The 22,337-nt window shown below is 39.0% G+C and overlaps 1 long non-coding RNA gene across 2 annotated transcripts in view; it reads left to right on the top strand.

The window, feature by feature from the left end:
- Positions 1-502: 502 nt before the first annotated feature.
- LOC137377938 (uncharacterized) overlaps positions 503-22,337 on the top strand; it is a 259,765-nt gene continuing 237,930 nt past the window's right edge. The window contains exon 1 of one of the 2 annotated variants that reach the window (XR_010976523.1): positions 503-575. This is a non-coding gene — a long non-coding RNA (uncharacterized lncRNA). The remainder of the gene's footprint in view (positions 576-22,337) is intronic. The other variant, XR_010976522.1, reaches the window with a different exon arrangement.

Below are 22,337 nucleotides of genomic sequence, written 5' to 3'. Positions count from 1 at the left end.
TTTTATAATATAATAATTAGAGCACAAAATGTCGACGACTAGAACATAATTGCTTATTAAAGATGTAAATCATGTGCATATTTGTGTGCGGCACAGCGTCAAATCCCGGCACTGGACCCTGGTTGCGGCGAACATGGAATTCCCTTAATGACAGAGCCGTCGGAAATTATTGAGCCTTCGGAAATTATTTATATCAGTAAGTCTTTTCTAAGGAAGGGGCCTTTTCATAGTCAGTACGATGCGAGCGAGAAATTAATACCACAGGACCTGGTTCATTAGGTCCCTTATTCCTTGGAAGCCTGATAGGAAACGATTTTTATAGACATTTTAAGATGTAGGTACGCAAAATAATTACATTTGACATCGAAATAACGGCTTCAGAGTCCAGCTATTGGTTTGAAATTCCATTAAATACAACGAGAGATCCTAGGTTAAGATTGCTTTAAATTTGCATACATTTTCATATATTTAGGGCAAAATAAAGGAACGGCGGCAGAAGCTCTAAGCCATTGCCGACGACACCTTCTCTAAATTCAGCTGTGCTAAAATTTCGAAGGATCTACAGTGTGTGATAGGTGAGTATTTTCCAGTTCACTGTTAATGCACTGCAATAGGCCGCACTCCGGTATGCTTTCATTTTCATATTTTAAAAGATGCGGCTTTGTAATACGTTCTCAACAGTGTGATAATGGAGATTGTTTTTTTTTTGACAACCTTTTCGCTTTAGCAGTGCATCTGTTGTGCTATTGTTCTGAGAACTTAAAAGTGCTTGGCAAATTAATTTGCAATGTTTACCATTGACTATGGGCGAGAATGAGTATGCCTGATGGCTCACGCCGAAAGGCAAACAATGCAATAACATCATTGAAAAACAGATTGCAGTCAATTCTAAATACAGGGACCAGTACACCAGTGTCGGGGCAATCCGTCTCTGCATCTTACCGTGTGAAGCACATAGCAGCAAGTAGCAGGAGATTCCCTCTGAATGCTGGCCTGATCTTGTTCCAGCAAAGCTTGAGTCCTGTGATACTAAACGGTTTTTAAAAAATATTCCTTGTCGGGATACAGAGACTGGGGAAAGAGACCTAGACCAGTTCCACTTGTCGAACCTATCATTTTCAAGGTCATGATGAAGGGGGAAAAAGCATTGTCACCCAAATCTTTCAGAACAAGTAACTTTCTAAAGTCACTGAAAGATCGGCGCGTTATCAAACAATGCAACACATCATATCACAGTAGCAGAAGATATCAGGCGTCAAAAATTGACAGTAAAACATCGTGGAAAGCACTTTTAATTTGATAAACAGTCAAATATCTGACCTCTGAACGCCGTAATTTTAATTTATAATGTTGTTTCGTCAAATGTAGCGCACAAAGGTTAGACGATCACATCAGTTGCCGAAGCTGGATTTACGGTTGGTTGTTTTAGTTCGATTTGTCACGTTATCTGTGCTGTGTTTTTAAAAGGACTGATGGAGGAATTTCCCTCTTGGCTCTTTCATGTTAGACTAACAGGCGCTAACTTTCCAAGTGTAACAGATGCGGCTCTCAGACGCCCTTTTATGCTGATTTCCTTATTCATAGACACATTTTTGCGCCGATGATCTTGGTTACCATAGAGAGAGAAATAAAAGAGAGAACAGTGGTCACATTATACCATATATCCAAGGAGCAGAATAAAAGAGGCCAATTCAAACAAGTAGACTGGCCGGACATGGGAGAGGGACTGAGCAAGCACAAGGGTGCTCTGGGTTACTGTTAACCGGAGCATATATATATCAAATAAATATTTCCTTCTTAGTGTTAAATGATTCAATCTGCAAGAAAAGGACTTGTTTTCTGCCTCGGATTTGTAAATTATTTTTGGTTAGATTTCCAGCCCCTGTCAATGGGGTAAAACAGCATAAAACCCAGAGTACAAACTGTCAATCAGTGTCACGACCTTTTAACTCGAACTTCACCTGCCTCTGTGAGCACTTTCTGTTACAAAAAGTACATTGTGTCCCGCCAGATCCTGTTAAAATCCATACCATTTTAAAAAAAAGGCGCTTTCGCGTCATTCGGCCACACGAATTTGGTTTCGTTTTGAATTGAATTCTTTATCAACGGAGAATGTTGATTACTTGCTGGTTAATCTGATGTCCACCCATTGGAATAGGCAGATCGGAGGCGCGAAATAGTATTCCCTTTCCCGTTAAAGACCATTTGCAATCAATTAATCCTCGTTCATTGCATTTTTCAGGACAAAAGATATAGCGGGAGGGAGGAAAAGGAAACATGTTTGCACTCACGAAGATATGAAATTATGAAGTTAATATATAACATGATGGGGTTTTTATTTGCATAAAGTAATTTATTTTTGTTTGGTCTCTATATTCAAACTTTCATGCATCCCACTGCCTGAGAGATACTGCGAAGACATAATCAGGTCCAGTTCTGTTTGCATTTCCTGTTTGCAACCTAATAAAACGACAATATTGCAATACTGCTAAAACTTAGTGAATCAGATAATGGTATCTTTAAATAAAAGTCCTATTGCAATTGTGGAGATCGTCAAACATTCCACACATTTAAACCACATGAAGATGTGCATTGTGAACCTTAATTCTAAATAACCAAGTTGTTTAAATGCTTGAAACTCTGATCTGAAAGCGCTTTGCCTTCAACCTATGTTCTTAATGTATCCTGCACTGAAATATTGACAGCAATTTGATTTGCATAACTTTGCTTAATTTATTTTGAAATTTCTTTAAGAACGGCTCTGTATTCATGAACCAAGGTCTGTTAAGTATCGGTGGCTTGATATTTCTTCAGTGTTCCTGGTAGATGCCAATGAAATGCTCATTCTTTGTCAATGCTTCGAACAGATTAGAGAAAGGGCGTGGCGAGTAACATAGTCAGATAATTATATACTATGTATGTATCTGAAACACGAACGATACTGGTTAAAACGGTGACATTGCTTGGGATTACTTTGCGTGTGATAAATCCAAAACAAGTGTTGGTGATGAAACAATGAACAGATGTTCTACGTGGTTCTGGGTTTAGAAACTTCAAAACCCCTCTGTTTGATGCATTAGCTATCCTTGCTATTCCCCTGTTCAGTGTACAGCTTCTTCACATCCTCTAGAATACCCACACTGAGTAAATATCAGTTGCCATTGTAATGTGCTGTCAGGCGGCTGTTTGTTTCAATTAAATCAGTTCCATATTTCTGACGCTTAAATGAGCATTTGACAAAGATTTGCAACGTGTCTGTACTACCCCTTTGCCGCTCAGTACTCTCATTTTGAACCTTTATACGTGTGTAATGTGTCTATATAAATGTGTGCATGTTGTTTCTATAGTCGAACAAAAATATCAATCTTTTCTGAGATGTGGGAATGACAGAATGCTGACGGCGCATCTCACAGATAGAAACCATAGTACAGTCCCTTACTCGCTGTCGAAGCAAAAACACAACTAAATATTATGTCGAAGACTAGAAAGACTTCGAGCAATCGATGCATGGGGTAGGTAGAACCGATTACATATTAGAACACCATCTACACTGAACGTTCAATCTCAGTACAAAGATACTTAGGCTACAAATTTTAATGGAATATGTATTTCTGTAGATGTAACATAGACTAGGTGCCCGCGTGACCATGTCCACGCAGAGTATAAATATATCGAAGGAAAAAAAATCCTCGGGTATTTATTGCCTGGGTTGGCGTATTCTAACAGACCGTGGGGTAACCTGCTCCCTTTCGGTGTCTTTCCATGTTTAACGACATCAGTTTTATTCTAATTCAAGCAACCCACTTGCGTATAAATTGCGAAAAGACGAACAACGTGTAATCGGTTTCATGAAGATACAAGTGTTGGGCAATGCCAGTGTGTTTTCAGTGATGGTTTATAGTTGGATGGTTAGACGAGCGTTTGATAAGCTCTCTGTGCTCTTTATTTTAAACAGGCGATGACTGCTGAGTGCATGTGGTTTGTGAGTGAGACAACTTAAAAGTGAATAAAGCTTTGTACGGAGTGGTGTGTCCAGGAGAACTGCTACCAACAGGCTGCAAAGGCCACCGAGCCAAGCAGATGCGGCAATTGGTGCCGAACCAAACAGGTCGTAGGGAGTCTGGGATCCAGACAGGGGCTAAATGAATGTTAAACGGATACTGACATGATGGGGCTGACATGAATCTTCGTGTGAATCGAAAGGGGAGGGTCATCCCGAGGTTGTTTACAAATAAAGATTGTAACACTCATGCGATGCCAGCCCAGAGAAGAAACAAATTCCTGCATTGATGGAGCTCCGAGTCTGTTAATCGGAGTGAGGTGGGAAAGATTACACGTGGCAGGTACACAACCCTACCTCCCAAAATAAGGCTTTAATACCTTTTCTTAAGCGAATAAGTTAGCCATGATTTTAAAAATAGATTGCACTGAGGTCCCAATCCTTGCACTCACAGATTTGTATGAAGTTATTGTGACTGACTCATAAATAAAGCCTCAATACAGCAAGTGTTTTATTTTAGGGAAAAGCACAGATCCTGGCGAGAAACGAGTTACACTGTTTAGGTATTAATGTAATCGCTACTCTTTAGAACCACGCTCCTGACGGATTCGGCTGCTTAAATAGCTTTTTATCAGAAAAAATAATAATATATCGTCGCCCCCTTCCCTCGGCGGGAACTGTGACAGGGTTCCGACTGCTGCTGATGCTGTCAGTTCAGTCCATTCAGGAACAACTCCCAGACAGCGGGAAGCCAGCCTATTCTGTGTAAAATATGGGATTGTCTACAAACTTTTAGTTTCAAAGTAACTGCAGGAAAGTAGAAAAATCGAGTTGCAAATATTTTAAGTCCATAAATTATAGTTAGAATACAATCCATTGGTGTTACTGAATAATGAACAAACCGGTGGAGAAAATATTCCAAACGATTGCTGAATAATACGTTTCCTGCATTCTTATGTTTACCATTTTAATGACAGTTTTGGTCTTCATCATCTAACTCCGTGGTTTATTCATTTAGTTTTTATCGTCTTGCAGTACACTACAGGAAGCAAGTTAGGAGTTTTTAAAATGGGATTGATTTGCCGCGTGGCTTTGTCCATTTGTAATCGTTTTGTGGCTAAGAATTGGCCCACTTTAACCACGGGTACACATCCATGCCTCCCCCCGAAACAAGCACCGTCAGTGCGGTTTGCAAGAAAGCAGTGTCAGCACCCTTTTACTTGGGAATAGGTCTCCTCCGCTGCGGGGAAGTTTTCGAAGAGGTCCAACGGAGGACAGAGCGGGAGAGTGATGCTGATAAATGCACGGGGTGTTTCTGATTATTGTTCTGTCAAAACAAGTACTTAATGCCAGATCGACCATTGCTGGCTGGTTTACATGGCTTCAGATAACAAGATATCTTAATGTCAATAAGTTGATCAAGTTTCCAAACTATTTCTCAAAGCAACTCACTACCATTCACGATACCATCCAGAAACTCGGTTCTCTTTGTCTTTATCGGGATGGGAGTAAATTATTAGTAATCACAATTCTGAATTAAAATTAAGCCACGTCATGTGATAAGAAAGTGATTTTTATCTGAATTAACATTCTTTCACGACAGTCATCGAATACGTGTTGAGTTACAGAAAGCTGGTTTGATTTATCATTTCTTAACTTAAATATGACTTAACTTACATATCACAAAACCTACAGGTATATTATACCCTGATGTCAAGTTACGTACTTGGTTGTTAACTGGACAAGGTGATTTTTAAAAGTCATTTTTTTTTTGCAACGTCGCATTTATTTAGTATAAAGCACCAACACGAGCAAAAAGGGCAGTTTTGTCCCTCAGTAAAGCAATTAGGAACTGATGTCAAAACCCACACACCATTTCTTTCCCTTTTTGGTTTGGATTTGGAATCAGATGTCTAATGCTCGTTAAAATCAAAGCATTTTTAAAAAAAACGACATCTTGCAGTTATTATTAGTTAATTTAAAACTGATTTTTTTGCAGAAACCACACTGAGCCCCCCCCCCCCCCCCCCCGTATGGATTTACTGTGACAACACGCATGAGCTGTAGACCACAGTCTCTTTAAGATGTGACACCATGTGCCCAGCAACATCTGTGCAGCGACATGACCGTGGACGTTCTGAGGTTTCATCCGACCTGCACACAGGAATCAGTTTTCTCAATACTGTGTATTTACCAATATAAATGGTTATCCCAGAGGTTGCCACTCACTTCCTCTTATTGATTCTGAGTTGTTCTAGACCCAAACAGCAGCCAAAAAAACAAAATTTGAAATTAATTATTGTAAAATATGTTACTCCGCAGGAAATTACCTTTTGAACATCTGGCCGGAATTCGCGCTATGGTTTAAAATCTGATCGTTATGAATGCTGAATGAGAACATCTTTTTTTTTAAAAAAACAAAAGCTTTATTTTAGAGGAGGAGGAAAGGTGTTTGAAATAAAACTGGGGTCAAGATTAATGTATGAAATGCACAAGTATTCCTGTGTGTAAATTCTAATCTACACTGAAAAGGGGGGAAATATGGGCAGTTTTAAGCTATCGTGATGAATTCAAAAATTGACCAGACTCGAAAAACTTCTCCATTTGTACTTCAGTAAAATGGAACGACTTTATTTGTCTAGTCATGCGACGCCAAGAGTCACACATCATTACGGTTAATATATCCAATTATATGTTACCCACAATGTTAATATATATTAACCGATAATTGTGGTACATATTATCTGTATAATATATGATATTTATTTTTATATATATAATTTCTCTCGTTAACCGTCCAATGTGGCTTGGGCTGCGCTTAAATAAAAGAAACCTACAAAATGCTAGAAATCCACAGGAGCCGCAAGGAGAAATGACAGGTTAATCTTTCAGTTGTAGATGCATTGGGTTGAACTCAGGAAAGACCCCGACCCTAAATATTACCCTGCCCTTTTTCAGATGATGAAGGGGTACGCTGTGTGTTTTTCCAGCATTACCTGATTGATTTCAACGCACAATCGTATTGTTGCTTTGCCGGATAACGAAATGCACAGATCTCCCACATATAGTTATCCTGCAAGTGTTAATCACAATGTTTGTCTAAGATAAACGTGAAGAAAGAGTCTGTTTCTATTACTAACACGACAGGATGAGACGGGGAACTTGTCATCTAGGTAATCAGATATGTTGCAGGATGATCAGGGAAAATTACTGATGGACAATCTGTTCCCAGTTACTAATACATTTACTGAGTTCATATAATAATTTCTATCTGACACCAATGAAAGTAAAAATGATGAAATTGTGCTCCTATATTGGCTACCGTTGTCTGTCAAATAATTCCTTATCAAGCGCTTGGAATGATCCAATGTGCCTTAGATCTAATTATAAATGATAAAAGTTAAATTAGTCAAATATGAAGTCTGCGCGTCTTAAATAGCTGGAGAGAAAAGTCCGCCTTTTTTGGTTTACTAGGTTGGAAAGTGTAATATCTAAAATTACAAAGGCACGACATGTTTGCGGATAGTTTTTAATGCACATACAGGAATTATTTAGTTTGTTTAAATGAATTTACAATATGGAATATGAAAACCTCTGCTAATAAAAGAGCAATTTCGTTAGAGCACATTGTCAAGTCAATGCCATTTCTGATTCACTTTGAACTTGTTTTTCAGCACTGATATCAGATGCATTTTCTAAAACGCAAACAAATTCGCAAAGTTAATAATTTAGAAATTGTATATAATAAAGCGGGCAACAACACTGAACATACATAAGCGAATTATATCGGATTCAACCCATGTTGTGGGCTCTCAGGCATCCTTCAACAAAGTTAAAGAATAACTTTATGTACATTAATGGCTGCCATTCAAAGCTTTCAGCTACGTGCTCCGTTACGATTTGTTAAAGTGTAGATGCTGTAGATAGCCTACAATGCTGCCGTATAATATCGATACACTGCGACTATAAGTCTTGCTCTTTATGTTTAAGTTGAACAAATAGGCCGTGGTTATAATCATTTAAGAAATAACACAAGTAACTTAAAATTGGACATTGTTTAAGAACGCTAAAAAAAAAAATTATTTCCAAAATATACTTTATTCATAGGAATCTGTAAAAAATACATTACCAAACAGTTTCAAACAGCACCAAAAAATACAAACATTGCAAGGGAGATCAGTTTCTTTCAATGCAATCATGAGTTGCCTCACAACCCTTCCATTTCATTTGTCATGCCAGATACATTTTTACATTTTACAGCAAACGAAAAATTTCCCAATGCAGTTCGAGGGGTTTCCCCTGGATCCAGCCCCTCTATTCAGCTTGGTGGGGGGACCTTACACAGTGGTCTTTCCCCATTGAGCCTTTGCTGCGGCAAATGAAGAGAATCTGAAATCACTTTTGCTGTACTCTGCTTATTCAATACTCCGCCTCACCTAACTACAAGACAGTCGGAGCACACTTCGGTCACATCACTTTAAGTGAAATATGTTGAACAGTTGGGATGGTGATATAATGGGAAGCTAAATTGTTTCACGCGATATATTTCGCATGTAATGATCCACAGAGCAACGCGAAGACACCAGGCATTGTGCATCACTATCTCAACACTCAACAGTGCTTTGCACATTGGCTGTCTCCTTCAATTAGGATACAGACATGTTTGGTTTAGAAAGAACCCGACTATCATTGTCCCATTTTCTGAGCTTAGCGTTTTTGTATTTTCCTTTAGAACCTAATTTTCAACAGTTTTCTTTTTAATACGGAGAGGAATGAATACATATTTAGCTAACTCTGGATAATTCAACTAGGATTGCAGGGGATCTGGTTCGCTTTATTCCTCTCTCCGATGGTGTCAATCCTGATTCTTACTGAACAGGTGAGCGGCCACACAAACAGAATCGGGCTGGCCGCTGTCAAAAGCCACACATTGCATTCGAAAAGAACGGGCTAACGACGTCGTTACGCACAGAACAATTCTTTCCCTCCAGGGAATTAGAAGAGGATGTTTAGAAGTGAATTCAGTTCGTATTTGTAATCCCTCATTGTGATATTACGACCAGTAAAAAGCATGCAGTGTGTAACAGTGCAGGAAAGAAGCGTGGTCTAAACGACACACTGAATCATCCATAATGACAATGAAAGCTCATTAGTTGTATAACCGGAATAACTGTCCTAATAATGGCCAGGGACGCCACGATTTCTTTTTCGTTAGACATAAGTGAGTGAATAGGAATGTTTTAGTTTATAAGTTTAGGTCGGATGTCAGGGTGTGACAGGGCAATTTCGCAGTTACTGTACAGAAACTGAAGACGCGTTCAGCTCCCGTAAGAATCACCCATCTCCCATTCTGTTAACACAATGTATAGATCGACGACGCGACACATGATATAAATGGGGAGAAATATGGAAGAAGTACACTTTACACAGACAGGGAGTTTTTGAGAAATCATCCACCCACCCACACAACATACTTTTACCTCAATCCAAGTATTTAAATTAAAACTAGGACCATTCGCCCAGGCATTAGCTCGAAGCCTGTGCTGATAATATTTACCCTTCCAATTCCCATTACCTTGTAACTGCATCTGTTAAATAATGGTGTTTGTTTTAGCTATGTGTCGCCTTATATTTTGCTACGCGAAACTCGATAATCGTGGTGTTGTTTTCTTTTGGGCAATGTTTTGGCTTAATTTATTCGAGTAAAGCAATTTATATTTTCTGGGTCGGTATTTTTGATTCATTGTTTTATCATTGTTTCGCAATAGAAATGAGAAGTATATATTCAAAATAACCCCATCACATGAAAGTTTATACTTCTCTATATTGCTAGCGGATTGGAGTTTTAAGGGGCAGTTTACAGTCTGTTGAAAGTACTTTGGAAAAATTGTTGAACCTGTGTGAGATTACATTGGGCCAAATGTTTAAACCGTATGTATTTAAATAAAAAATAAATAATACAGCGGTAAATTATTATATTTTGAGCTCAAATGAGATTTAGTCGAACATCATTTTGTACATTATAACGGATATTCAACAATCCGTTGCAGCAGGATTTATGAAGATCTTTTGAATTTGTCTTTTAATACTTTCAAAGGTCTGCTTGACAGGGATTGCAGCTTTAAATTGAAGTTCAGTACCTTTTATTTGATGATGGATGTTAAAATTATTTTCGCTCAAGTTCACAATTTAAACCCATTGAATGTGGATTACTTTAAAGATTACTTTCAAACCAACAGATGGAATCAGGAACTGTTTGTATTCAAACTTCTTGTCATATTTGAACATATTGGTTTTGTGAGTGCGTAACTTTTAATGATACTACAGTGACAAAAGTGTATGAAACAATATAATTCTTCTGAAAAAATATTTGCTTCTTTGATTTCATATTGTATTTTTTTATTTGGCAACTACTCCATAATAATACATGAACAAATGGCAACTAATTAATGCAGCACAATAAATAGACAGCCTTGTAAGCAACACGAGATTCCAGTTTGGTGAAGAGCTAGATAAGATATCCCTGTTGATCCATTTTGGTGTTTGAGGACTGTTGTTACATCATAAACCAAATCATGTTATATTAATACATAGAGATTCCATAACATTCTGTATTCTATATCAGTGCTTATATGATTTGAACCAAGTCTATTCTGTATTTTTCCAATCATGTCACCAAACAAAATGTCATGCAGACATCTGGCTCAAATTAATCATTGATGCGGAAGACTGATGTACCCTTGCTGTATATTTTATTCCAATAACAACAAAGCCTAATTTTGTGCACCATGTAGAAATCTGGGTTTATCTCAGGTTCATCAGTAAAATCACTGTTCAGTGATGGTACTCCATATATTGACTAGCTTGGCATCTGATACTGAAGTAACCAATAGCTACCAATCTGCAATTGTAATACAAAAGAGGAAGGGGCTCCTGAGAGCAATGCGATGCAGGTCTATCATGGACTTGGGTGCATCTCTCAACAAACCGCTCTGGTGTGTGATCTATCTATCTATCTATCTATCTATCTATCTATCTATCTATCTATCTATCTATCTATCTATCTATCTGTCTGTCTGTCTGTCTGTCTGTATGTCTGTCTGTCTGTCTGTCTGTCTGTCTGTCTATCTATCTGTCTGTCTATCTGTCTGCCTATCGATCTGTCTGTCTATCTATCGGTCTGTCTGTCTATCTATCTATCTCACTTTCTGTCTCTATATACAGACACATTTGCATTCATTTGCCCATGTAAACAAGCAATGGTTTTGACATTTGTCTCAAAGTGAAACACATATACGTCTACACATCTATATACGGATATATGTTATATATACACACATACATAATATATATTATACACTTGTGTGTGTGTATTAAAATGTCTGTGGCAAGCTATTAAAGAATTAAAGATTTTCTCTTTTCATTAGAATGTTAAAACTATTCATCTTTTACATGATCAGATTAATGCAAACACTCCAGTATATCTTTCCGCACTAAATTCAACATACAGCTGCAAAAAACAACTAACTTGCTTCTAATGTTTAGGATCATCTTATCAAGCAATTTGCTGTTTCATTTCACTCTGTCAATAGATTGTCTGATGTCTTTATTCTTTGTTGAATCATTTCTCCAGGATTTTTACAAGAAGTTAATACTTGTTACTATAGAGTGGAGTATATGAGGATTATGTGTGAGAATAAGAAAAATAATAGTGATTACCACAGTAGCACACTCACAAGGTAAACACTGTTCAATATTAAGAAGGGAAATATATGATGAGTCACAGAGAACTGAAATACATAGTGTAAGCTGATGAGAATTCAGGTAGATTTAAAATAAATGGAAACTGGCAGTTTTGATGCAAAGCGTTAGCAGTGTTCACATTTAGTCAAATGTTTTATTGGCTCACTTCCTGTGAACTTTTCTTCCTCTGCTTGGGAAGTATTTCCTTTTTAACATCTATGTTGGGCTTGACGTTAGTTTATATTAATAATGCTGTACAAAATCATAGTGTCCTGTCATTACTGACACATTTACTCCGATACTGCCTAGAGACAATGCTGCAAAATAGATATAATTGTATCACAATGTCTTGGACAAAGCACTTTTAGGGCTACACAAAATGTGTTGATGCTTATCATGAGAAAAAAGTATTTAATTAGCAATCATAATCCATTTCAGAGAAAAGCACAATGTAGGCAATTATAAGATAACTTTACAATTACTGGAACAGATTGTCTCAATAGGTTAAGAAGATGGTTCACCCAACTAGCTGACATATATGAATAGATAGTAATTCTTACTGAAATAATAACAAAAGAAAGTTAATTTGATTGCATTTAAATACATTAGCTTTATAAAATATAAAAAAAATCAGGGTGAATAAGTTTTCTGTGTTCTTTAATATTTCAGTGAAAAAAGATCCTGAGTTGTTCTGTAGTTTTTTTTAATACTCTTTAAAATATATCCTTAATTTTTCTCTCCTTTTATATCTCCTTTCTTGAAGGCAGTAGAGTATATTACAATGCAGCTTCATGGACACTGCCAATTCTGGTACTTCATCTAACTGATCATTTTTCATGGGTGAGGACAAGCAATGAGCATCGGCCTGCTATTCTGTCATGGGGCTCATCACAGATAAGCTTTACTCTCTCAAAGTCAACATGTGCCATTCCAGGAAGGGTTGGGTGGGGTGGAGGAGAAGTGGGGGAGTGGGGGGGGGGGGGGGGGGGGGGAGGTGGGGGGGGGGTGGGGGGTGCAGAATGTGGTTGGTGGTCATTGGACACAATCAGGAGTGGTAACCCTGGCCTATTGCTTCTGTTTTCCACTCTCTCATTACCCAGGCATGATGAGCCTAATTGCTGAGCCCACTGTCAACTATCTGAGATCAGTTAAGCCTGCCCTGATCAAATTCAGATATCTTCCTGATCCATATAGCACATTACCTTTACACATTGAGGTTTGGGGCCTCCAAATATAGATGTGAATCTTATACGCAAATAAAAAAACAAGAGTTACAAAAGGGCCAAAATGTTCAGCAGCAGTTTTTATGAGAGCAGTTGTGGTGTTCAAGATCATCAAAGGAGTTGATAGGGTTGCAATTTCTAGCTTTATATACCTACACACTATTATTTTCTTGAAATATTGCAACAGAGTACCTTTCATTGTTGGATAGATTTATATATTTTTTTGCTATATTCACGATTAACAAAGTTCAAACAATTAAATATCTTTCTCCACTTTATTTTACACTTTTCGTACATTTTAAAATGAATGAGTTTATATTGATTTATTTGTTCTGATGCAATAAATGATTTGAATGAAGAAACGCACACACACATATATCTGTGTTCCCCATTTTGTCATAGTAAGCAATCTAATTATTAGTTTTTAGTCATAATTTACTTTAACTATGTGTGGAACTCCAGTATGTTACAATTATGAATGCCAAGTGCCATATACCATTCTTCCACTTTTATGATTTTGGATGTATTCACATAATCTGTTCTAAATGTTTCCTTTGCCTGTCACTTTGACAAAATTAACCTTTGAGTGGTGCAGGAACTATATTATCTGAAGGGAATGTTGTTAGTTTGCTATTACTGTGTTTAGAAGCTTGCCTTTCCACATGGAACACCCAATGGAATATATGCAAGAGGATTGGTTAGAGGAATTGAACTGAAATTTCCAGCTTTTTGAACTTCCAGATTATTCAAGGTAACTAAGCAGCTTGTTCATACAAATTATAGTGATTGAGAACTGTATCAGAGGAACAGATCCCAGCTCTACTGATGTTCAAACCTTCTGATATAACATTATTAATAAAGATGTTAAATAAACTAAATACAATATGCTACCCTGTATTTAATTTACAAATATACATGGTACAGGAATCACACCATATCTGAATCCTGAATCATAAAAAACAGCAGTGAGATAATTTCCTTTGGAATTTTGGAGTGTTATTCACAATATCCCTGGTTGCCCTGGTGAGTCTTCATATTGGTTAAATGCATATAATAGATGATAATATGCACCAGTAGGTTATTACTCATCATGTAACTGAATATTTGTAAACGTGATTGCAGGATATAAAAAATGGATAACACAACAAATTAAGTACATAAAGGGTTAAGCTTTCAGACTTTTAAAAACAATGGCAACATATTGCTGTAGTAGGGCATCTAACAACATCTGCCATCCGTTAGATTTATACGTGCATGTTAAATTTTAATATTTTTCACAAGTTGCTGCAAGTGTGGGCTGATAATGGGGCATCTGGAACCTGAGTGAACAGGGCAAGCAACTGCATGTCTCCTTTACCAATCAGATTGAAGGATTGTGAAATTAACAGTGGAAGGACTGAGAAGGAAGTGTGAATTAGAGTAAGTAGTTTCAATGTCAAATCAGGTACTGAAAGAGAAATGGAAAGAGTAAGAAAGATTGGATTGAGAGACAAAAAAAAAGACAAAGCAGAAGTATTTAATATTTTTTAAATTTGACATTTATAAACTCTTCAACAACAGGAAAAACTAAAGGAACGAGACTGCACATTTATAATAGTTAATTTTCACTGGCACAAAGGTGGATTGGCAGTAATAAACAATTATCACATTGTTTTATTATGTTAAAGGTGCTATATAAATATAAGTTGTTGTTGTAATGGATGACTTGCAATGACAAGACTTAATCATTGGTAGCGAATTTATTTTGCATCTGCCACACAAAGACAGCAACTTCACACATTTCAAATGCATTTCAATGGTGAGGCAGAGATTGCAATGCCATTTTTGAGAAGTTGATGACAACTCGGACAGCAACTTTGGATATTGGCATTTAAGCGCATGCCTGCCTCTTGCCTGAAGTTGTGGTGCCATTTACTCACAAATAACAGCAAACACAATTTGCCTCACTGTTATTTTGACAGCAAAAGTTGGCCCAATATCAATATTGTATCAGCGCATTCATGGGAAGAATGCTACCTTTTGAATGTTTTGACAAATCGGTTATTTTCAACATCAATAAAAATATGTGCATCCGAGGCCAATTTCCATAAATGAGCCCCATTTTGTTATGTTAGTGATAGAGGATTAAAATTACATTTTCTTGTTGGTCTTATCAGTTCTTTTTGTAGATTTCAGCTTTCACTAAGGACATGGCTCGATGCAAAACGGTTCCTATTTTTACTATGTTAAGGAGAAGTGTAAATGCTGTTTTATGACAATAAAACATGTATACCTAATAAAGCAACCACCTGAGACTGGGATAATAGCAGTGGAATCAACAACATGGGCAGTATTTTGCTGTTCATTAGACTTCTCAAGAAATTAGACATGCATAAGTGGCGATGTACTACTGATATTGAGTGCAAACAGGCCATTACTCTGTATTTAGCATATTTCTGAAATCCCTAAACCAAATATGGATTAATGAGCATTAGCAAATTTAGGGCAAATAAAAGCTTATTTGTGTTTGTTAAAACCATTCATGATGAATTCATGCAGCGTTGTGCAACTGCATATTGACTTGAAAAGTGTATACTTCACTCCTGTTCAAATATTCACTTTTTGATTTGAATGTGTAAGAGAAAAAGAGAACTTGCATTTATATAGTGCCTTCCATAACCTCAGGATGTGCCAAAGGGTTTAACAGTTAATTAAGTACTTTTGAAGCTGTTGTAATGTCGCAAACCTGCTGTAATGTTGGAAACGCGGCAGTCAATTTGCACACAGCAAGATCCCACAAACATCAATATGATAATGACCAGATGATTTGTTTTAGTGATGCTGGTTGGTCAAGACACCAGAGAGAACAGCTCTACCTTTCTTTGAAAACTATAGAATACTGAATGCTGGAGTTAGTAAATAAGAATTGCAACCACCAGTGCAGCAGCGACAGAAGGGAATAGTATACAACATGGGGCTGAATTTTATTACCGCGCTGCACTTCATGGCGGTGCATTTGAAGCCGGCGGCCTTCCGACACAGAAGCACTGCCGCTGAGCTCCCACGATATTTTGTGCGGTGCTCATTTATATGGAGGGGGCAAAGCAGCCGCTCCCGATGACGTAGAGGGGACAGTCGCTCTGCCCCTGGCAATGGCATCTGGCACCACCGTGCAGGCGCTGGCACCATTTTTAAAGGGCTACAAGCCCTTAACAAAAATTTGAATGTTTAAAGAGAAAGTACTTTCGTCACTTTTGCCCTTCAATCCCTTTCCACCATCCCCACAGCCAATACAAAATGTTTTCCCACTCCCCCGCCCCCCTCGAATATTTTAGTCCTCCCCTCCCCACCAGAGTCTCGCCTCGGAACTCCATACGGAGTTCCGAAGGTGTGCAAGTTGCGGCCGCAAAATCGCTGTGGGACGGCTGCCGGGACCAGGTAAATTCATTTCAATATTCATTCTGCTAATTTTAATATTGAAATTGAGGCCCAGCCACTTGGCGGCAGGTGGGGGCTCCACCAAGGCTTCGCCACTGCTGGTAATATGTGGCGGGGCCTTCTCAGCATTGTGAGTCATGGCGGACTGCTCCTGCAAGCATTTTACGGGCCTTCCCATCACAATCCATGACATTGAGGGGCTGCTAAAAGCTTGCCCCATATGTCTGAGAACATAGATGCAGCAGTCATTTTTTTCCTCATCATTCTCAGGGTGTGGGTGTTGCTGGTTGCCACAATCGAGTAGTTTGCTAAGCCACTACAGAGGGCAGTTAGGAGTCAACCATGTTGGTGTGAAAGTGGAGTTGCATAGAGGCCAGACAAGGTAAGGACAGCAGGTTTCCTTCCTGTAAGGACAAGCATGAAAAATTGGAATTTTATCACAATTAGCAGCTTAATGGTCACTTTCACAGATAACAGCTTTTTTTTCAATTTCTAAATGTTGTAAACTGAATTCAAATTCTCAAAACTGCCCTGGTGAGATTTGAATTCACATTCTCTGGATTTTTATTCCTGGCCTCTGGAGTACCAGTCCAGAACTATTGCAGTGTAATAGAGGCAAGGGAAAGAGAACTAACGGCATCTGAAGCACATGTGCTGTTATGGGTACTAACCTAGGCAGCAGTGTTTACTGCAAAAGAAACAGCTACCAGGAAATGGCAGGATGGCAGTGTATGAGGAAGCTTTGATAGGCCGAAGGTTGTGACTGAGATGTTGCACTAGGTCCATGATGTCTTGCACAGATAGTCAGCCCTCTGCCATGCATGACCAGTGAAGCCCATCAAACTGCTTTCAATTCTATGCTCTTCAGGCATTTAAAGGGACATTTGAAGGGATGGAAAAAAAAAGTGTTGAATTTCCTGCACTTGTGTGGGAAGGGGAGGGATGTTGGGGGTGATTAAGGAGTGAATCAGGGTGTCATGGAGGGAATGGTCCCTTTGGAATGCTGAAAGGAGAGGGGAAGAAGTGTTTGGTAGCATCACGCTGGAAATGGCAGAGGATGATCCAGTCTATGCAAGGCTATGCACTAGGTGCTGGAAGGTGGAATTAGATTGGGCGGCTAGTTTTTTCGGCTGGCGCAGACATGATAGGCTGAATGGCCTCCTTCTGTGCTATAATTTTTCTATGGTTATATGGTACAGGTTTTTGGTAATTGGCAATAGAGCCAGTACAGAGATGAGGAGACTTTTTTTAAACAAACAAGTTGTTATGACCGGGAATGGACTGTAATAATAATAACATAGTAATAATAATAATAACATAGTAATAATAATAATAATATAGTAATAATAATAATATACAAGACTACTTGCATGCCAAACAGTGGAAGCAGTATGTAATAGACAGGCTAAGTGATCCCACAACGAATGGATCAGATGAAAGCTTTGCAGTCCTGCCAAATCCAGTCATAAATGTTGGTGGACAATTAAACAACTAACAGGAGAAAGAGGCTCCATAAATATCCCCATCCTCAACGATGGGGAGCCCAGCACATCAGTGCAAAAGACAAGGCTGAAGCATTTGCATCCATCTTCAGCCAGAAGTGCCGAGTGGATGATCCATCTTGGCCTCCTCCTGAGGTCCCCAGCATCATAGATGCCCGTCCTCAGCCAATCCAATTCACCCCACATAATATCAAGAAATGGCTGAAGGCACTGGATACTGCAAATGCTATAGGTCCTGGCAACATTCCAGAAATAGTACTTAAGACTTATGCTCCAGAACTAGCCGAGGTCCTAGTCAAGCTGTGCCAGTACAGCTACAACATTGGCATCTACCCGCCAATGTAGAAAATTGCCCAGGTATGTCCTGTGCACAAAAAGCAGGACAAATCCAACCCGGCCAATTACCTGCCCTTAGTCTACTCTCTATCATCAGTAAAGTGATGTAAAGGGTCGTTGACAGTACCATCAAGCAGCACTTGCCAAGTAATAACTTGCTCACTGATGCTTAGTTTGAGTTCCGCCAAGGCCACTCAGCTCCAGACTTCATTACAGCCTTGGTCCAAACATGGACAAAAGAGCTGAACTCCAGAGGTGAGGTGACAGTCACTGCCCTTGACATCAAGGCAGCATTTGTCTGAGTGTGGCATCAAGGAGCCCTAGCAAAACTGGAGTCAATGGGAATCAGCGGAAAACTCTCTGCTGTTTGGAGTCATATCTAGCACAAAGGAAGATGGTTGTGGTTGTTGGAGCTCAATCATCTCAGTCCCAGGACATCACTGCAGGAGTTCCTCAGGGTAGTGTCCTCGGCCCAACCATCTTCAGCTGCTTCATCAATGACCTTCCCTCCATTCTAATGTCAGAAGTGGGGATGTGCGCTGATGATTACATAATGTTCTGTACTATTCACAACTGCTCAGATACTGAACTAGTCCGTGTCCAGATGCAGCAAGACCAGGATAACATCCAGGCTTGGGCTGATAAGTGGCAAGTAATGTTCGAGCCACAAATGCGCCAGGCAATGACCATTTTAATGAAGAGAGAATCTAACCATCTCCCGTTGACATTCAACGGCATTACCATCACAGTCAACATTCTGGGGTTTACTATTGACCAGAAACTGAACTGGATCAGCCATGTAAATGCCGTGACTACAAGAGCAAGTCACATACTAGATATTCTGCAGCAAGTAACTCACCTCCTGTCTCCCCAAAGCCTCTCCACCATCTACAAGGCACAAGTCAGGACTGTGATGGAATACTCTCCATTGCCTGTATGGTTGCAGCTCCAAAAATACTCAGGAAGATCGACACCATCCAGGACAAAGCAACCCGCTTGATTGGCACTCCATCCATCACCTTCAACATTCACTTTCTCCACCACTGATGCACAGTGGCAGCAGTGTGTACCATTTACAAGATGCACAGCAGCAACTCACCGTCTCCTTTGACAGCACCTTCCAAACCCACAAACTCTACCACCTAGAAGGACAAGGGCAGCAGATGCATGGGAACACCACCACGTGCAAGTTCCCCTCCAAGCCACACACCATCCTGACTTGGAACTATATGGCCGTTCCTTCACTGTCGTTGGGTCAAAAACATGGAACTCCCTTCCTAACAGCACTGTGGGTGTACCTACCCCACATGTACTGCAGCGGTCCAAGAAGGCAGCTCACCACCACCTTCTCAAGGGCAATTAGGGATGGGCAATAAATGCTGGCCTGGCCAGCGATGCCCACATCTCATGAATGAATAAAAAAAACTGCCAATAATAACTTTCAAAAGTGAATGGGATAAATCCTTGAAGGGGAAAAATGTGTGGGTCTATGAGAAAAGAGTAGGGGAAGAGGGCTAATTGGAGAGATGTTTCAAAGAGCTGACACAGGCCACCTTCTGTGTCGTATAATTCTATCATTCAATATCATTCTATAACTGACACTTTTACTTCTGTGCATAAAAGAGTGGAGAAATATATAAGATGTAGTGAAAGTAAATTCATTTTTATTTTGTGTGCAGGTTCACTTTGCTTTGCTGATGTATTTTCTTCTGTGTACTGTGCATGAATTTACTTCATAGTAACAGGCCATTTGGCCCAATAGGTCTATGCTGGTGTTGATGCTTTGCACAAGTCTCCTCCCACTCTAGTTATTTCATCTCCCCCTATCAATGCACCCTTCTATTTCTTTCTTCCTCATGTGGAAACTAGAGGACACAGATTTAAGATAATTGGCAAAAAATCCACTGGGGACATGGGGAAGATTTTTTTTACCCATTGAGTTGTTATGATTTGGAATGCACTACCTGAAAGTGTGGTGGAAACAGATGCAACAGTAACTCTCAAAAGGGAAGTGGATATGTACTCAAAACAGGGAAAATAATTGCGGGGAGGTGGGGAAAGTGAATGGGAATGGCACTAATGGCACTCTTCTTTCAAAGCACTGGCACCGACATGGTAGGCCGAATAGCCACCTTTGTGCTGTATGCCATCTCTCCTTGGCGTTTACTGCCCTCCTATCCTTCCTTAAACTCCCGTGTCATATAAACGCCCCACCCAAATTCATGGCCACCCCATCAACCTTGCCATCTCACATTGCCTCACTACTCCAATTATATTAATCACAGATAAGGTCATCTCTGATCCCTTCCTTGCATTCCTCTCTACTCATATTTTTCTTCCCCCACTGAATTCCACTTCCTTCTGTGTCCACCATTAGAAAAACTCTCTTTCAAGTCACTTTCAATGGCACATTCAAATTTTCAAATTCCCAACTACCTAGCTGTAATTTCGTGTAGTGGTAACTTCACCTTTAAGAAACTTCACCTTTAAGAGACCAGGACACTGATGCAACTGATTAAATTATCATACATATATAAGTAGGGGACACCATTTTGAGAGACATACCAGTGAGGAACAGACCTGGACCTGAGATCATGCAATGTAGATAAGTAAGTCAATAGGTAGTGTTTGTGTTCAATCTGAATATAAAGTCTGCAGTTATCATTTGATGAAGACTTAAAAACACAGCACAACACTAAACAAGCCTTTGGCCCTCCATTCACCATGGGATTCATGCAGCTACTGATGTGCTCAATCACAACCTCACCTCCTATGGTGCCCTTTCCCCCATTAATACTATTACTCTCTCTCACCCTGGTTGTTCTCCCAGTACGGGCCTCACCTCTGCCTCTTTGAGTCATAGGGATGCAGACTTGAATGGTTTATAGCCTAAACTGTTTTGTCATTCATCTCCAGATCTGACTCGACCACATAAAACAATATTGGATCCTGTTTTCCTCTGTCAAAACTTCTCACTATTTCAGGATCATTCTGGAATGTAAAGATAACCCCCAGTTTTTCTTCACTATATCATGTACCTCAGAAGTGCAGTGATACAAACTATGGACTAAAACTGAAGAGTTATGAAAAGTTTGTGATGGAATATAGGTATTATAGGCTTAATTAAGTAGAATTTGGAAATAGTTAGTGTATTATGCCTTTTAGAGTTAAGAATTGAATGGATGGTCAGTTTTTAGAACTCACTGACATTCCATTTTCAGAAGATAGTGTTAGAAAATTTCAAGGTCCCTGTTATGAACCAGAAACAAGTTGGGAAATCCATTTGTGTCTCTATTGTCAGGGGCTTGGAAGATAAACACACACACATTAAAATATCCTGTCAGTAAGAGGTAGCAATAAACTTAATCCATTTGTGCAGACAGGTCAGCTCTGGAGGTTGCTTGGGGTGCCATGAAAAGGGAAATTATAGATAATGGACTAACAGGAACAAGAGAGGTTAAGTAAACATAATTCTAAACATTTTGACCAGATAAATGCTCACAACTTCAACATCAAAGGAAGTTAAGTAAAACACTAAGTGTAAATGGTAATTAAAGATATGGATTTTAAAAGGAAGCAAAACACACACAGGAAGGTCATTGCGTGTTAAATTATTTAATAAATATATAATAGTTAATAAATCATCTCATGTAGCAGTTTGTATACAACTACAAAGAACGCCCTCTCTGTGTCTCTTTAAGTGGAGAGATACATATTGAAGAGAGTTCCCAGACCCTTATAATATCTGGGATATTTATGACTTAGCCATAATTATTAAAATAGGCGATCCAAAAGATGGTAATATTTTCTATTGGTTTTCTTACTTTGAGGGAAAGCTAGTACAATTCTTTGGACCACCAATGAAATTTTCATGAGGAAATTGAGACCCCACAGTGACCCACAGAGGAGGAGTGGACAGTAGTTTTCCAAATTATGGTTCCCCCTAAATCTCGCAGAGTAATTCTGCGAAGTGCCCATGAAATCCCTATGGCTGTTGTTACGACTGAGGTGGGAGGAGTGCACTGTTTATTCTAGCTCCACTTCTCCATGGGTCACAACATATATTTACATTTTTTCCCACATACTGATATGGTCAATCATAGACTCTACTTTTAT

The sequence above is a fragment of the Heterodontus francisci genome, chromosome 15 (genome assembly GCF_036365525.1).
Source record: "Heterodontus francisci isolate sHetFra1 chromosome 15, sHetFra1.hap1, whole genome shotgun sequence".
Classification (NCBI taxonomy): Eukaryota; Metazoa; Chordata; class Chondrichthyes; order Heterodontiformes; family Heterodontidae; genus Heterodontus; species Heterodontus francisci.
The sequence above is the reverse complement of the archived record's forward strand: the minus strand, read 5'-3'. Positions and strand labels throughout refer to the sequence as shown.